This window comes from Mixophyes fleayi, chromosome 1 (genome assembly GCF_038048845.1).
Source record: "Mixophyes fleayi isolate aMixFle1 chromosome 1, aMixFle1.hap1, whole genome shotgun sequence".
Classification (NCBI taxonomy): domain Eukaryota; kingdom Metazoa; phylum Chordata; class Amphibia; order Anura; family Limnodynastidae; genus Mixophyes; species Mixophyes fleayi.
Window position 1 is genome coordinate 331,351,387 of NC_134402.1, and position 18,327 is coordinate 331,369,713.

Consider the following 18,327-nt stretch of genomic DNA (forward strand, 5'->3'; position numbering starts at 1 on the left):
TTGGACGTCTTCTCCTTCAGTTTCTCTGGCAACTGCTTGTTGTAAAAAAAATTGCTTTACCAAGACACACAATGGTGATGCAGATGAGTCCGCACAACTTTTTGATATTTGCTCTGCTGTAAAAGAATTGCCCAAAAAATGTGACAGCTCTGCCCTAAAATCAACTAGTCATTCCCTTTGGAAGGCCATTATCGGCAATTACATCATACTACACAGACTTCTATGATGGTGAGATGAATTAGTATTGTTTGAGGAAGATTATCACTAAACCCTGCCACCTCTCCTGTTTCGCAGTGAGCTATGGTACAATAAAATGTAACTGCAGATTTAGACCAAGACTGTCAGCCCTATTATTTCTATTTCAGCAATTACAATTAGCAATGGAGCTCTTCTCTTTGGGTGTTACCTATATAACGCAGCACAATTTGCCTGCAAATTCTACAGACAAGCCGGCTTGTCTTCCTCTTCATCAATGACTCTTAGCAATTGAGCACTCGTCTTTGGGTGTATATTACACACAAACATTATTAGTGAAAATTAGGAAAAATACAGTTTAATCCCTGATAGACCCTTCACCATCCTTTGCATGTTAATAGTAGGATTGGTTGGAGTTATGGTCAAGGTCACACATTTTTTTGACAAATCCTTCAAACCAGCCCAGATGTCAAACTGTTGTGGTCTGCCACCTGCATCATCCCTGCTTGTGTTTGGAAAGTGAAAATTGGTGCCAGAACCTCACGTGCCAGAACTGCTGCCACTGGTGCCACACTGCTGCCTCTGATGCAGGACTTACACAATCAACCGCATCATCATCAGCGCCCTCGTCGGATACCCAAATCTCCCCCACATCCTCTTCTAAAGACAAAATGTCATCATCACGTGGTGTATCACCGGCTACACTCGGGCTGTTCAGGCACACATCAGCAGAACTGCTGAAAGGGCCCTTCTTTATGGGTACACTAACAGAATGCTCACGATTAGACATCCCACTGTTGGATGGACTCTCCACAGGGATTGGTGTCCTTTCTGATTCAGAGCAAACATTATCCTCTAATGCCTTACTGTTATCTTGCAGATCGGCTTTGACGCGTAACAGTAGTTATGCACCACTTGTAGGCTCGGTAACATTTTTGGATCTGCCACTAATAGAGAAAGGCGAAGGCCTCATTCTCTCTTTGCCACTGCGTGTGTAGAATGGCATGTTGGCAATTTTTTTTTTATCGGCACTTAACTTTTCCTCAGTTAGACTTTGTTTTCGCTTCAACAGCGTAAATTTATTTTTGGAGTGTGTTTTTTTGGTTGATTTCAAAGGACGGTGTACTTTGACATCGCCTTTCCCAGCTGACGTACTGGGAACACTACCATCAGGACTGGTGACAGAACCTGGTTGCTCATTCTGCTCATATGTGGACTGCTTTGAATCCATTCTGAACCCAAAGCACTTGTAGTGCTACAAATTGTTTTAGATACTGCTGACAGATAGTAATTTTGACAGCCAGAAATATTTATGCACAAATGGGGGACACCCCAAAAGCACTGGGGAGTGCTAAAAAATTTTTGGTAGATACTGCTGACAGATAGTAATTTTGACAGCCAGAAATATTTATGCACAATTATGGGGGACACCCCAAAAGCACTGGGGAGGGCTAAAAAGTATTTGGTAGATACTGCTGACAGATAGTAATTTTCACAGCCAGAAATATTTATGCACAATTATGGGGGACACCCCAAAAGCACTGGGGAGTGCTAAAAATTATTTGGTAGATACTGCTGACAGATAGTAATTTTGACAGCCAGAAATATTTATGCACAATTATGGGGGACACCCCAAAAGCACTGTGGAGGGCTAAAAAGTATTTGGTAGATACTGCTGACAGATAGTAATTTTCACAGCCAGAAATATTTATGCACAATTATGGGGGACACCCCAAAAGCACTGGGGAGTGCTAAAAATTATTTGGTAGATACTGCTGACAGATAGTAATTTTGACAGCCAGAAATATTTATGCACAATTATGGGGGAAACCCCAAAAGCACTGGGGAGGGCTAAAAAGTATTTGGTAGATACTGCTGACAGATAGTAATTTTGACAGCCAGAAATATTTATGCACAATTATGGGTGACACCCCAAAAGCACTGTGGAGTGCTAAAAAATTTTTGGCAGATACTGCTGACAGATAGTAATTTTCACAGCCAGAAATATTTATACACAATTATGGGTGACACCCCAAAAGCACTAGGGAGTGCTAAAAATTATTTGGTAGATACTGCTAAAAGATAGTAATTTTGACAGCCAGAAATATTTATGCACAATTATGGGGGACACCCCAAAAGCACTGGGGAGTGCTAAAAATTATTTGGCATATACTGCTGACAAATATGACTTTTGACAGCCAGAAATATTTATGCACAATTATGGGGGACACCCCAAAAGCACTGGGGAGTGCTAAAAAGTATTTGGTAGATACTGCTGACAGATAGTAATTTTGACAGCCAGAAATATTTATGCACAATTATGGGTGACATCCCAGAAGCACTGTGGAGTGCTAAAAATTTTTTGGTAGATACTGCTGACAAATATGACTTTTGACAGCCAGAAATATTTATGCACAATTATGGGGGACACCCCAAAAGCACTGGGGAGGGCTAAAAAGTATTTGGTAGATACTGCTGACAGATAGTAATTTTGACAGCCAGAAATATTTATGCACAATTATGGGGGACACCCCAAAAGCACTGTGGAGTGCTAAAAAATTTTTGGTAGATACTGCTGACAGATAGTAATTTTCACAGCCAGAAATATTTATGCACAATTATGGGTGACACCCCAAAAGCACTAGGGAGTGCTAAAAATTATTTGGTAGATACTGCTAACATATAGTAATTTTGACAGCCAGAAATATTTATGCACAATTATGGGGGACACCCCAAAAGCACTGGGGAGTGCTAAAAATTATTTGGCATATACTGCTGACAAATATGACTTTTGACAGCCAGAAATATTTATGCACAATTATGGGGGACACCCCAAAAGCACTGGGGAGTGCTAAAAAGTATTTGGTAGATACTACTGACAGATAGTAATTTTCACAGCCAGAAATATTTATGCACAATTATGGGGGACACCCCAAAAGCACTGAGGACTGCCAAATATTGAAAAAAAAAAAAATCCTGTATCCTCCTCTCTTCTCTAGCGATTTTTGTTAGCACAATTGGAATCAGAATATTGTATTCTCTGTCACTGCTCTAATCAGCCAGTGACTACACCCTGCTCTCTCCCTCTGTCAAATGGCGATGGATTGCTGTGAAGGCGTGTATTTATAATCTTGAAGTATCGCGAGAACCGAGCCCCGAAATCCGACGACGTCACAATGACGTTCGGCCTTGATTTGGATTCGGTACTCGGATACCCAAAGTTCGGGTGGGTTCGGTTCTCGGGGAACCGGACCCGCCCATCTCTAATATATATGAGAAATAGTTCAATCCTTATCAATATGATAAGGATTGAAAACCATTTTAAATTTTTTGCGGTTCCTGTTAAATATGCCCCTCTGTTGGCACTGCAATCGAGTGAGAGAGGAAATATTGAAATGCATGTAATATCCATGAATCTGTTAGAACAATGTGATTTTGTATCTGAAAAAAACAAATAAAGTGTATTGTTCACTATTGGCACATTATACAGTAAGAATGGAATTTCATTAATTATACTTTAGCCTACAGTGTGTCACACGCCGGTCCCATAGATAGGTGTCGGCGCTGTGACTTTCCTCTAGGAACGGTGATTGAGCTTACTTCTGCTTCTGAGACACTACTTGTACATACGTGTTCCTTGCTACCTGGTTCGGGACCTCCTCCCGATTCACATTGGTTCTGGAGTATTATTTAAACGATCCATGGTCCTTGGCTCATCGCCTGTTTTTCGTGTTACTCAGTCTGCATTTGGATCTGGCTGTCAATACTTGACCTCCTGTTTGTCCACTGCTGTAATTCCTCTCCGCTATTAACCTGCTCGCTGCACTACCACTATCTATTGCCGATGGTATTTGTCTCTTGTAGTTCTACGCTGGATTCATCTGAAAACTCCCCACTGCCATTCACCTGCACGCTGAACTACCATTGTGAATTGATTGCTGCACCTGTGGCTATTCCTGTGGCTCAAGTTTCCATTCCCTCCCAGCTGGTGCAACATCGCTACTACTTCACTGATAAATCCATTGCCGCAGTCACCTATCATTGGTAGTTCCATGCTGGGTCCGCCTGAGACTCCTCTCCACTGTTAACCTGCTCGCTGAACTACCACCATCTACTGCTGAAGGTACCTGTCGCTTGCAGTTTCACGCTGGGCTCATCTGAGACTCCTCACTGCTGTTAACTTGCTCGCTGAACTACCACCATCTACTGCCGAAGGTACCTGTCACTGGTAGTTCTACGCTGGGCTCGTCTGAGACTCCTCACTGCTGCTCACCTGCACGCTGAACATTTACTGTGAGTTGCCTGCTGCACCTGTGGCTATTCCTACGGCTCAAGTTTCCATATCTACCCGGCTGATTCAACATCACTATAACTTCATGGATGTGTCTCCTGCTGAAGTTTCCTGTCATCTGTAGTTCCACGCACAGCTCAGATACACTTCGCTTCTCCGCTACTTCTATGTAACGAACTGTTTGATGTACTTATGCTCATTCTTGTCATTTGGGATTGTCATCTGTAGAACCAACAAATTCAACGCTTATTGCTTTTCCATAATGAGAATTACCGTGATACCAGTAACCCACCTGCTACGTTGAATAATCATTGTTTTCGGATCAGCCAGTTCTACATTATAACTCTGTCTGGACTATTGCTGTACCAAAGATTCACATTTATCTGCCGTGTATTACGTTATTGGATCCAAGTATTCTCCATTCATCATCTTTGTGTTTGAACTATTGTTCTACTCATCCCATGCAGTTGTCAAGGGTTACATATTATAAAGTAGCATGATGTATCTGCATTCTGTACTCTGACCAATTTGCCGTGTGTTTAATATCTGCCGATATATATATATTCTTCATCCTGTTGTACCATCAGTAAATACATTACTTTGCAGCATTACCATTATCTCCAGTGTTCTTATTATTACTAGCGATGCTTATGAGCCGTGAACTTTAATCCTGTGTATATCATCCTCCTCATTGTTCATTGTGTGTTGCCTCCACTATCCTCTGCTTGTTCTTGTCTGGGAGACTGCGACCTGCGGAATAGGAGCAGCGGAGTCCATATTCCCTTGCGGGAATCCCTGGTGAATACCTCCTATCCGTTAGACTCCGCACTCCTGGGCAAGTCCCATCTAAGCAGAGGCAAGGGATCTACAATATCATTCAGAGTCGTGACACAGTGCTTGGTGTTCCCAGGTGGTCTCCCATCCAAACCAGCCCAATTCTGCTTTGCTTCTAAGATTAGGCAAGATTGGATTTGTTCACGGTGGTACAGCTGCAAGCCTATATTAACACAATGTCCTTTTAAAGTGATGTGTGCTTTCTTCTTAATAGAGGTGTGTCATTACCTTTTTTTCCTCCAGTGTTACAATATAAACAAACAAATTTCGTTCTTCAAAGTGATGTATGGTTTCTTCTTAGTAAAGGTGTATCAGTTCCGCTTTTTCCTCCAGTGTTACATATAAAGAAACAAACAAAAAAAGATCATAGTGCAAACTTAAACTTCACATCAGATATAATCCAATTATAATTCAAACTTATAAATGTTTTCATCCACAAGTATAATATCAATCTCCTTTTCTTTCCTCTCTTAGAGAGGTATGATTTTAATAGAAGTTATTTACTTTTTACAGATGAACCAAACATTTCTGTATTTCATTTCGCTTATCACTCTACAGATTGGGTTTATAAACAAATAAAGTAACAATTGTGTGATTTGCTTAAAAAGTAAAAAAATATTCTTTATTTTTCCCAAAATATAAAAAATATATAGAAACATCCAGTTTTAAAATTTCTCTCTGATCCCTATGAAAGTGGACTCTCACCCCATTAAGCAAATAGCAGGCATGTAAGGAGTGCAATCACTGCAAGATGATATCAGCAGGTGCTGGCCACATTGCCTCACAGTCCTGCAAGTCTTTCAGGAGCAGCTACAACCTGGTATCGTATCCCCCGTTCTTACAACCAACGCGTTTTGATTCTGTGAATCTTTATAAAAGCATAATCCCATTGGTCTATTTAATGACAATAGAGCAAGAGTTTGTACACATTTTGTTGGTACTAACACTTAGTATGCTCTGCAATTGAGTGAGAGAGGAAATTATATTAGAAAAAATTAAACATACTATATATTGAAAAGCATGTTCTATCCAGGAATCTGTTAGAACAATGTGATTTTTTATATTATATAAATTACATTTTTGGAAATCTTGTTTTAGTTCACAAAATACAGTGATTAAATTATCTCTTATTACTGGTTCAAACAAAAAGACTCCTCCAAAATGTATTTTAAGAATGTGAAAACTTATATAAAAAGCATTTTAAAATGCAAATTATGTACAAAAATATATCTTTAAAGACTATTTTATTCCAAGAAATGAATTTTTTTCATTTTCAATTTGATCATTGTAAAGTGATATGCAAGCCTTAAAAACCTGAAATACATAGAAACTGAAAATTTCCTGAAATGTTTTACTCATTATGAGATCATAAATCAATTCCCCACTAATTTAGAGTATTTTTATTAACGTCTCCGTTATTCCATTGTAGTAAACGTCAACTCAACTTCATATGTACAGAAAATGTAAAAAAAGAAAAGTGAATTTATAGACACAAAAATAGCAAATATACACATACAGTACTGGAATATGTTAAAACTTAAATTAATAAGACAAATCTGCAGCACCAAAGTACACTGCAATCCAGTATAAAAAGATTTATTTATGCTTATTACTAGAAGAAATAAGGATGCATCTTTAACATTCAAATCAAATAAATTTGTTCAATAAATTTGATTGATTTGTCTTATCTGAGGCAGCTTGTACTCTCTTTCATATAGCTGCCATACTTTTGTATTGATACACAGTCACTTATTTAAATTTACACAGTATTGTGTTTGAGATACATTAATTAGTAACACATTCAGAAGTTGCCTTTAAGCTATTACAATTCCATGGCAATCGTTCAAACAAGAAAAAACATGAAAAATACATAAAATGCAATATTTTATTCTATTATTTGAGAAAGGTATATGTTTTACACTCGATAAACATGTACTGTGTCAAAATCTGTGGTATTTCTTTGTGGCATACACAGATTTGACCAAAGATCAACTACAGTATGTCTGAGCACATTCCAAACCAAAACTATGTGAGTTGGAATTACACACAAGACACGTTGTCCTAGAAACAGGGAACAACAACATTCTAAACAGGCAAAAGAGTTCAGGCAGAAGCACATGGGATTAATCAAGTCTAGTACATGCAGGTGATTTTTTTCCCCCTAAATTCATATTGGTATGCCTTCAGTTTCTGTCTCATTTACCCAATCTGTAATTATCTTAAACATAAGCAAGGAAAGCACACACAATTCTACACTTATAACACTTATTTTAATGCAATTAATTTTCCCCAAAAATATGGTGTTCTTGAGGTAAGTTCACATGTGCATATATAATTCACTTGAATGGTTCTGGGGTGCATGTATAAGCATGTTTGTTTTATATTCTTCTGATAGATTATGTTCCATCCAATAAAAGTAACTTGGCTTTATACCAAGTCACCATATATTTACAGCAACTCAGCATGATGGCCATCTACTTCTATGCTCAGCAACACATGTGGAGTGTGATTTTCTGGCTAATTTGTGAAAAAAAGTGTCAGTTATGCTTATATTATATCAGCCCCAGTAACAACAAATCAGTGTTGTCAAAAATAAAATATGGTACATATACAGTACACAAGTGATTATAATATATGTATAAACTCCTGTAAATACTATATGCATAAACAGTAAGTTCTGCTACTGCAAGTTATTATAAATGAGCTCTGATATCATCACTTCAGTGTCTATAAAGAAAATGTGTGTATTATAAAAAGTAATCCACCCCCTTGAAATTCCCTATGACTTTTAGGGCCTCATGTAGAGTTGGACGTTTGTATGGCATAACATACAATTTTCACTTCTGCCCATGCCCACACTCCTTGCACTTATAGAGGTGCATCAAGAGAGGCAAGAGGCATGTAAGCTTAGCCAAGCACAATAAGAGCGTGTACAAGTAAATGCGAGCGATGTAGACCTGGACTCAGGTGCAGATAGGCCTCACAGGAAACATATCTGTTGCGGATGCTCTACTCCTGGTGTAAGTTACAAACTGATAATGATGATGATCAGCTGAGATACATCTGAATCAGCATACTATATAAAATGTACCTGTGTTTGGATGCAATTTACATAGAAATTACGTCCAACTCTACATAAGGCCATTAATGTTCATATCATTTACATAAGGGAGTGCATTGTCCCACATATAATTACAGTGTCTGCCAATAGATATTCTGCGCTAATTGGGAATTGTGGGGGATATACTAATAAAACTAATAAACATTAAAAAAAACACACACACTTCATCAATCATCATCATCATCATCATCAACATTTATTTATTTAGAGCCAGCAAATTCAATAGCACTTTATAATTGGAACAAACACAGTAATAAAATGATACTGGGTAATACAGACAGACTGAGAGGTAAGAGGGCACTGTTGGCAAGCTTGCAATCTACAGGACAATCAGGGTCTGATATATGAGGTCAAGTTTCACACATTGCATATTGGTCCAGCCAGAATGCAGATTTAAAGAGTGCCTAGTGGGCCATATAATCCAGTCACACAGCAATGTTGGTTGGGGACTCAGAAGATTGTAGTCTTGTATGAACTATGTAAAGGATGGTAATAGGGTAACCTAAAGCAGTTAAGATGGTGATTGAGGAATATTATAAGCTTGCCTGAAGAGGTAGGTTTTCAGAGAATGCTTGAAAGTTTAAAGACAAGAGGAAAGTCTTATTGTACGAGGGAGGGAATATCATAAAATGGGTGCATCATGAAAAAAAACCTGTAACCGGGAATGGAAGAATGTAATGAGAGTAGATGAGAGATGCAGATCTTGTGCAGAATGTAGGTGTTAAGTTGGTAGATATTTTGAGACAAGTGAGAAGATGTATATAGGTGCAGTTTTGTTGATGGGCTTGTATGTTAGAAATATTTTACATTGGATTCGGTAAAAATCAATGAACCAATGTAGAGAATGACAGAGTGGCTCAGCAGTGGAAGATTGATTTGGGGAAGACCAGTAAGGAGGAAATTGCAATACTCAATGGAGGAGATGCAGAGTGCATGAATTCAGGTTTTTGCAGTGTCTTGTGTGAGATATGTGCGCATTCTGGAAATGCTTTTTAGATGTATGCAGCATGGTTTAAATACAGAGTCAATGTCTGAAACAAAAGATAGTTCTGAGTCAAGTATTACACTTAGGCAGCGAGCTTGCAGTTTGGGATTTATGGTCATGTTGTCAACAGATATAGAAATGTCAGGTAGGTAACTTCTGTTGGTGGGTGAGAATATTATTAGCTCTGTTTTTTAAAGATTGAGTTTGAGTTGGCTATAGGCCATCCAAAATTAAATGGCAGGAAGACAGCCAGTAATGCTAGAGATCCAGAGAGGATAGATCATCATCATCATCATCATCACCATTTATTTATATAGCGCCACTGATTCTGCAGCGCTGTACAGAGAACTCACTCGCATCGGCCCCTGCCCCATTGGGGCTCACAGTCTAAATTCCCTAACATATACACACATACACACAGACACAGAGAGATAGAGACTAGGGTCAATTTTGATAGCAGCCAATTAACCTACTAGTATGTTTTTGAAGTGTGGGAGGAAACCGGAGCACCGGGAGGAAACCCACGCAAACAACATACAAACTCCACACAGATAAGGCCATGGGCGGGAATTGAACTCATGACCCCAGTGCTGTGAGGCAGAAGTGCTAACCACTTAGCCACCGTGCTGCCCCATAGATAAATTTGTATATCATCCGCATAGAGATGATACTAAACTACAAGCTAGCTTAGTTTTCCAAGAGAAATGGTATAGATAGAGAACAGCAGAGGACCTAGTACTTTGTGTTGTGGTACTCCACCTCATGAGGGAAGTGGAGCAGAGATGTAACTCTTAAAGAGCAATTAGATAGGAAGGATGAGAACCAGGATAGGACAGTGTCTTGAAGACCTAGGGATTGTAGCATTTGTTTAAGAAGAGAGTGGTCAACAGTGTCAAATGCAGCAGAGAGATCCAGGAGAAATAGAAGAGAGAGATGGCTTTTTTTTTTAGCAGTGATCAAATCATTAACAACCTTAGTCAATGCAGTCTCTGTGGAATGTTGCGAGTTAAAGCCTGACTGAAGAGGATCCAATAGAGTGTTTTCAGAAAGAAAGCATGTGAGGCGAGTGTAGACAATTCTCTCTAGAAGCTTGGAGGCGCATGGGAGTTGGGAGATGAGATGGTAATTTTAGAAGGAGTTTAAGTCAGAATTTTCTTTTTTCAGAATAGGAGTATTCACAGAATGCTTGAATTATGAAGGAAATTTACCAGTTGAGAGAGATAGATTACAAAGTTTAATTAGAGGTTGAATGAGCACAGGAGACAGGGATCTGCCAATTTTTGAGGGAATAAAATCAAAAAGACAGGAGGTAGAGTAGGAAGATAAGATGAGAGTAGATACTTTATCTTCAGTATCAGAGGGTGCTGTGAAGGATTTGAGTTGAATGCTAGTCGAGGAAGAGGATACCATTTTATAGTCTGATCTTAACAATCTTGTCCTTGAAGTAGGAATCGAGATCCTGGGTACCGATAGTAGTTGTAGGATTTCGTGTGGGAGGGTTGAGAAGAGATTTAAATGTGTTAAAGAGGCACTTGAGGTCAGAAGCTTGAGCAGAGATGAGAGGTTGGAAGTATACTTGTTTAGCAGTGTCCAGAGCATTTTGATAGGAGTGTTAGATAGCAGCATTTGGGAGGAAATCATTACAGCTATGAGATTTATGCCAATGATGTTCTGCTTTACAAGAATATTTTTGTAGATTTTCTGTTATTTTAGTGTGCAACAGCTTACACTAAAGTCAACGTGGAGTATGAAGAGTTGCTGGAGCCACTTGATCAAGGGCTGTTGTTAGGGTCTGGTGAAAATGAGGTACTGACATATCAGGGGAGGAGAATGTATAAATTAGGGAGAGAAGTTATTGGAGAGAGGTGGAATATTTCTGGAGATTAATAGAGTTAAGATTTCTGCAAGTATGAGGAGGCTTGGTAGGGTTTGACAGCAAAGAGGTTAAAGTACTGGGGGTGAGCATGTAGCTGATAAGGTGATGATCTGAAAGGGGAAAAGGAGTGTTAAGGAAATCAGAAACTGAGCATAGTCTAGGGAAAAAAAGATCAAGGCAATGGCCATCCTGATGAGTAGAGGATTCAACTCACTGGGAGAGGCCGAGGGAGGAGGTTAGAGAGAGTAGTATGGAAGCAGCATTGGAACGTGGATTAAATCACCCATTATGATGGTGGAGATGTCAGAATAAAAGCAGTGAGGAAGCCATGCAGAGAAATGTTCAAGAAATTGTTGGTGTTGTCCAGGTGAACAATAGATCACAGCATCATGCATAGAATGGATTAAAAATCCAAATAGCATGTACTTCTAAAGATGTGAAGGTGAGTAATGGGACATTTGGTAAAACTGTGAATGCGCATTGAGGGGAGAGAAGTAGTCCAACCCCTTGTCTGCTTCCATGTCTGGAGGTGTGGATCAAGTGGAGGCCACAATGTGAAAAAACTGCAGGTGAGCCAATGTCTGATTGTGTGAGCCATGTTTCTGTTATTGCCAGAAGGTAGAGGTTAATTGAGAGTAAAAGGTTATGTAGGGAGCTAAGTTTGTTACAAGCAGAGCATGCATTCTAAAGGGCACATTTAAAGCACTTTGGAAGAGAGGGGAGACAGGTGATGTGATTGAGGTTAGCTGCATTTCAATAGTATTCAGAAATATGTGTATGGGAGAAGCTAATGTATAACATCTATAAATTCCCTAACTATACTAAATGACATATATTAGGTATGTTAAAAAAAGTCAGAGACATTGATTAATATATTTTAGCATATATTAGCATTAATTACATGAATATAACCATGAGCAGAATCATGAAAATGTATACATGTTTACTATTTTATTATTAATTATTTCAGCTTCCGTTCTTGCACGTTGTAGTGTTCTGTGTTAGTTACGGCTCATGTCCTCTTTGTTCAGTACAGCTGCATTATGCAAGCCATTTATGCTAGCTTTCATCGGTAAGTCTTCCAAGAAGTATGTATGGTATGCTGAAGTAGCAAGCCTATTAGCTTCTGTGTTTAGTGATAAAATTATAATGTTTAATTAGCTAGTCCAAAACATCCAACCATTGCTTCCATTTATGTGCCAAATATAGTAATACTATAAAACAACATTTCTAATACATCTCATATTCCAGTTGTAACAGTAGACCAAATTCCTATTTACAAAAAATGCAGGAAATTACAGTATATACGTAGGTTATTACCTGCACTGTATTATAAACAAAAATGTCCTTGGTTTTTCAACATAACCTGTGTATTCTGTGAATCATTATTAACATAATCTCCCAATATAAGCATACTTTATATTGTGAAAGTAAAAATGTAACTAAGGAACACAACTGGTATACTGTTAAAGTTAGATTTACAAGTAAATCCAACTAAAGGGCCTGATTTAGTGTTGGATGCATTTTACGTATATTGAGTCGTATATATATCTAGATACGTCCATCTCGCAAATAGCAGTATTTATGTATCATGTGTATGTAAGGCATACAAATGCGTATATTCATCCCAACAATAGCATAGAGATGTGGCTTGACACCATTAGCAGCAAATGCAAAAGTCGCAATACCCTACTTGACGCAAAATCATTTAATGAAGAGTCCTATACACAAGAGATATTAGTGAGAAACTGGCAATGGTCATGTACAATGTATAACCCTTTGTCAAGTACATATGCTAGTGATGTATAGCTGGACACATTTTAAGATGCGTTCAACTAAACATATGCCAATTTTTTCATGCATGCGTCTTTTCCAGTTTGCGCAAATTCGTTCAACTCCGCATGATCAACATTCTGTGGGGTGTAGATTAGTTTCAAACTATGTACTATTGGGTTCATATGTAGATGTGTGTATTTGTCAGCTATTTTACGATTGTACAAAAATTCTATAATGATTTTTTTATTTTACCCATTTTAATAAAATGTATGTGTGTTTGTTCCTTGTAATAGACTCCAGTCTAAATTATTTAGCAAAAACACAGGAAACTAATAAAAATGTTGTTACCAGCACTGTTAAAAAAAGCAAAACAAGAGGCGAACTTTTATTTTTAAAGTAACATGCACACCATAATTATCCCTTCCACCAAGGAATTAATGATATCCTTTGTAAAATCAAATACCAAAAGACATCAGTGATATAATTAAACATTTAAACCAGCTGTCAAATATATTCTGACAATACATGAAAAGTAACAAATGATATAACAATAATTGAAATAGTGAAAAGCTATATTTAATAATTGCAAAAAAAATTATTTATATTGTATATACAGTAAACATTCGAAAGAGGTGACCAACACTCCCTACATAACATGGTGGTAGGCCACAAGAAAGTTGCCAGTTTATTGAGCACTTGTTCTTTAAACCAGCATTACCTACAATTCTATTAGATTACTCATGTGTGACCTTCGCTTTGATTGACTTCTCTACCAGCTCTAATCCTCTGGCATCATATGACTATCCTTTTGGCTCATGAACCCTGGCTATGTTCCTGACCATTGTTTTACCTGGTCTATAAACTACGTACCTTGGAAACTAACTCTGCCTGTACTTTAATTTAAATTTTCAAGCTTTCCCGTGGGTAAAAGCTTGACTTGATGGGCCTGAGTCTTTAAGGACAGCAAAGCATAGCAAGGAGTAACTTTTCACCTGGGCAAAACCATGTTGCATTGGAGGGGGAGGTAATTTAAAATGCGAGGACAGATTTATATTTGGAGTAGGGCATGTCCTAGATCAACTTTCAATTTCAGTTTAAAAATAAAGCTATCAAGTATTTGTGTGCCAGATGAAAAAACAGCCAGTATTTAACTTATGCTTCAAGCATCCTGGAAAAATAGGGATTTAGCTAGTAGTTTGGCCAGAGCAGAGATGCGATTGATATATAATTTGCAAGCTTTAATGCCCACTTTGGATGTTATATTTGTCGAATGTAGAATATAGACATCATATGCGAGATTGGCTGTTATTCACAGATTTAGAGAAAAAAGTGAAAGAACTTGTGACTGTACATCTAGTAGTTTATTAATTTGGTCCCCCTGTATAGAGATCACACATGATGGAAAGATGGGGTTATTGATTTTGGATGGTTGCAATGAAAGCTACAGAAGTGTATAGAGATTATCTGTTATTATACTGTACTCACGGGGAATTATTTTATAATGGGGAATTATGCTTATTGTCATCATGTTTTTAATGGGTTTTTAACATGTTTTTTTTATTGTTTTTGCCACATGATGCCCCTGAATGACCATCTGCATGATGCATATTTGGCTATCTTGATCCGCTGTGTCAAGATGCTAATAGAGGTGTTCATGTCAATAAAGTTTGTTTTGAACCACACCTCGATGTGAGAGTGAGGCGGTGAACATGAGTGGTTATGGGAATAGGGAGGTGGTTACATGTGGACACTTTATGGGACAGTGGACTATAAAAAGTTTGGATCTAAGGACAAAATGTAGCCTTGAGAAAGACACTCGTAAGGGTTGAAACGTTTTGGGGGAACTTGGTTATCCAGCGACAATTTGCAGATTACACCATATTGGAGGATCGGAGCTGCAGCGGGATATCATCATCTATCCTGGATCCTACATACGCTGTGATTTACACTGACGTTGGATAGGGGTTCATACATAAGAGATGTCATTGATGAATGTTTTCGAGATTAGTGTGTTTTATTGATTTTATGAGATTAAAATAAGTTTTTTAGAATTAATGCAGGAGGTTCCTCCTCTGGTGCCATTTTTCTATACACATGCTCGAACATCCGTTTATGGAGATCTGTTTTCATGGTGAAAGAATTTTATACAATGGTGGTGGACATTTTTTAAGTGTCATTGTTGTTACATATTACACTATGTTTGACATTTTCTGTTTGGGCAAATCAGTCCTTTTGAAGGTTATGTAGATCTATACAAAAAAGAGAAAAAAATTGTCTGATGGAGAACGGATCCATCAATGTGATCATCTTATTGTGCAGAGAAGGAAGCGCAAGTGTATGTATTATTTTTATATTATTATCTATGTTTTGAATACTAGTGGAGATTCTTTTTTATATGCACAGCTGCATACCCTAGTGAGGCGCCTGATAAAAGCTGGTTATAATTTATGACGCATTTATTTCCTACAGTAGTATAAATGGAAATGCAAATTAGACAGTGCGAATAGATGACCGTGGCTTGATGTAATATAGCTGTAACACTAATGATTTAATTACTGTGAGCTGGAGAGATAAATATGCAATCAGTCTATCAGAAACTGCTACATAGTGTTGCTGATAGGCATCATCATTGTGTATGGTTGAACCAGCCCTCCAGCACAAGAAATGCGCCTGGTGGATCTGCTGATGCATCCACATCTAATTGTGTTACAATAACGTGAACATGTATAGCCGTCTTAATGCATGGGCACGCAGGGCCGTTGCCCAGGGGCTCCATAGGCTAGCCACCTTTTCAGTACATTATTCTGGAATATTTATTCAGAACCTTCAAAACCCTCTTTATTAAAAAGTTTAGGTGGACTAGCTACCTTAGTATCAGCTGTTACCTTTACATGTGACCTTGCGGTTGGGAATACATATCTTGACCTTGTTGAAAACTACGTACATGTACTAATTGTACTGTACAATTAGTATGTGTAGGACCCCCGAGCACTGCTTTGCCTGTTGGCCTATAATACTGTTAAAACGGCCATGTGAATATGTCCTTACTGTACTCATTTGCCCACAAATGTTTTGCCTGTCCAGAAATAAGGAGAACAAGTTAACAATACACAAAAGCCTATATACAGATGTATGCATGCAAATGATGGGAGATAATTAGCAGTATTGAAAATTATGCAAACATAATCTCAGTCCTCTTCATGACATAGGAGCTAGTACTGCCAAGTGCTACTATTGCACTCCTGCCATGTTATGAGCTGCTGGGCGCTGCTAGACGGGGGAACATTAAGATCTCGAGGCTGGTATCAACTTGCTTCATTTCAGACAGAACCTTTTCAGAAGCTCTTCTATGGGAGTTCAATCTGGTAAGTAGCAATGTCATTAAATTGCATACAGGCCTCTCTCCGCTCAATCTTGTGACCGTCTCTTCTCTCCTATGGGATCTTCTACTCTTTCTCCTTCTAGTCCGTACCTTGGAACCTTCTACTGCGTCCGTCTGGGATCCTGCTACCTGACACTACCACTCTTTCCCCTGGTACCCTCTCTCCTGATACCCAACCCTCTCTCCCCTGGAACCCTGTCCCCTGACATGCTGCACCTTCTCCTGGCACCTTGTCTTCTTTCCAAGAATGATTTACCATAACCATCTCCTCTCACCCCCCCCCCCCCTAGCATCCTGGTCCCTTTCACCTGAGACCCTCTTCTCTGTCACCTGACTCCATGTTCTTTTTAGATCATTTCCCTGATTCCCAGACAACTTACCCCTGCTATCTTTTTCCAATTATTAACTCCCCCCCCGGTACTCTCTAATCTCTCTCTCAATACTCTGTCCCATTTCTACCCATCTCTGTTCCTTGCGGCCCTGTCCACTGACACCCTTCTTACTCTCCACTGGAATCTTGTCTCCTGACATTCTTCCCCTCTTTCCTAGTACCCTTCACTCACACTCCCGTTACCCTCTTCGCTTTCACCGGGCATATTTTCAGGGGGCTCTCTCCAATATCTCCACTGGGAGCCTTCCCTCACCTCTGGACACTGTTACCTCCACTGATACCCTATCCCTTGATACAGTCCTCTCTCTCCAGTTTAAAGTAAACACAAGATAAACACCAAGTTATATGAATATCTCTTTTTTTATAGTATTTTTATTTCATTGACACTGAAACAACAGTTTTGGATGTATATAAAAAGAATCAGAAATTGATAAACCACTGAATTCCCAAAGTGACTCTTAATGAAACCTTAGCTCTCTCTTCAAAGCTATCAAGTGATCAAAGGTGTATAACATTTTAATACTAAACCAACTGTTTGATAAAAGAAGTGAATGGGGTGTTCTTGGATCAATCCGGTGTGGGTTACACTCTAGATAATCAACAGTGAATAAAGTAAAAAACTAGGAATCTCTCTTCTTAAGTAGGTTTAATTTAATTATATAACATTGTTACAAATTAGATGTATGGCTAACATAGTGAAAAGTAGAGACTGCACTTATTTTAAAAAAAAACTATCAATAAAAAATATTTAGTTTTTATTTTTAAGGATTCCCTATTTTTGCAACCAACGAATACCAACAGAAGCCCAAAGCTGTATATTCAAGATGTGGTCTAACACTGACTTAAAAATTATAAAACTATAATTAACTATATAACTATAAAACTTACTTTTGATGCCAGGAGTGCTGTTTCTTATATCACCATCTATTCATATTCCTATGTTATTTTCCATCTATTGCTCCCTACTTGAAACCCATTCAATATGTCATTAGCATAATTGCTATTACAGCAACAATTATTCACTTTTATTTCCTCATCTGCTTTTTCTCTTCTCAATCCAAATTCAATAGTTAAAAAGACCTGCTCTGAGTAAATAACCCTACATTTTAATGTCATTCACAAATGTGGATGCCTTCATTTCTAGGTCATTTACATTTAAAATCGTTAATAAAAAAGTTTGGATAGAACCCAATAATGACCCAAATGCTGAACCCTGTGGTATATCACTTAAAACTTTAACTTATTTAAAATGTTCTATTTTTAGGAATTATTATTATTTGGACTAAATATTTATTATTATTTTGTGTTGGCTGCCCTGGGGATTTATATTAAACACATTGTCTAACAATGAGGAAGACAATGATGGAGAGGGAATGTGTTTAATTATTTAAACTACGTGCCTTGCATGCTACCTACCTTGTGCTGTATTACTGATGGCTGCTGCTCCTCCATTTCACTGAGGGGATGTGAGTTTGG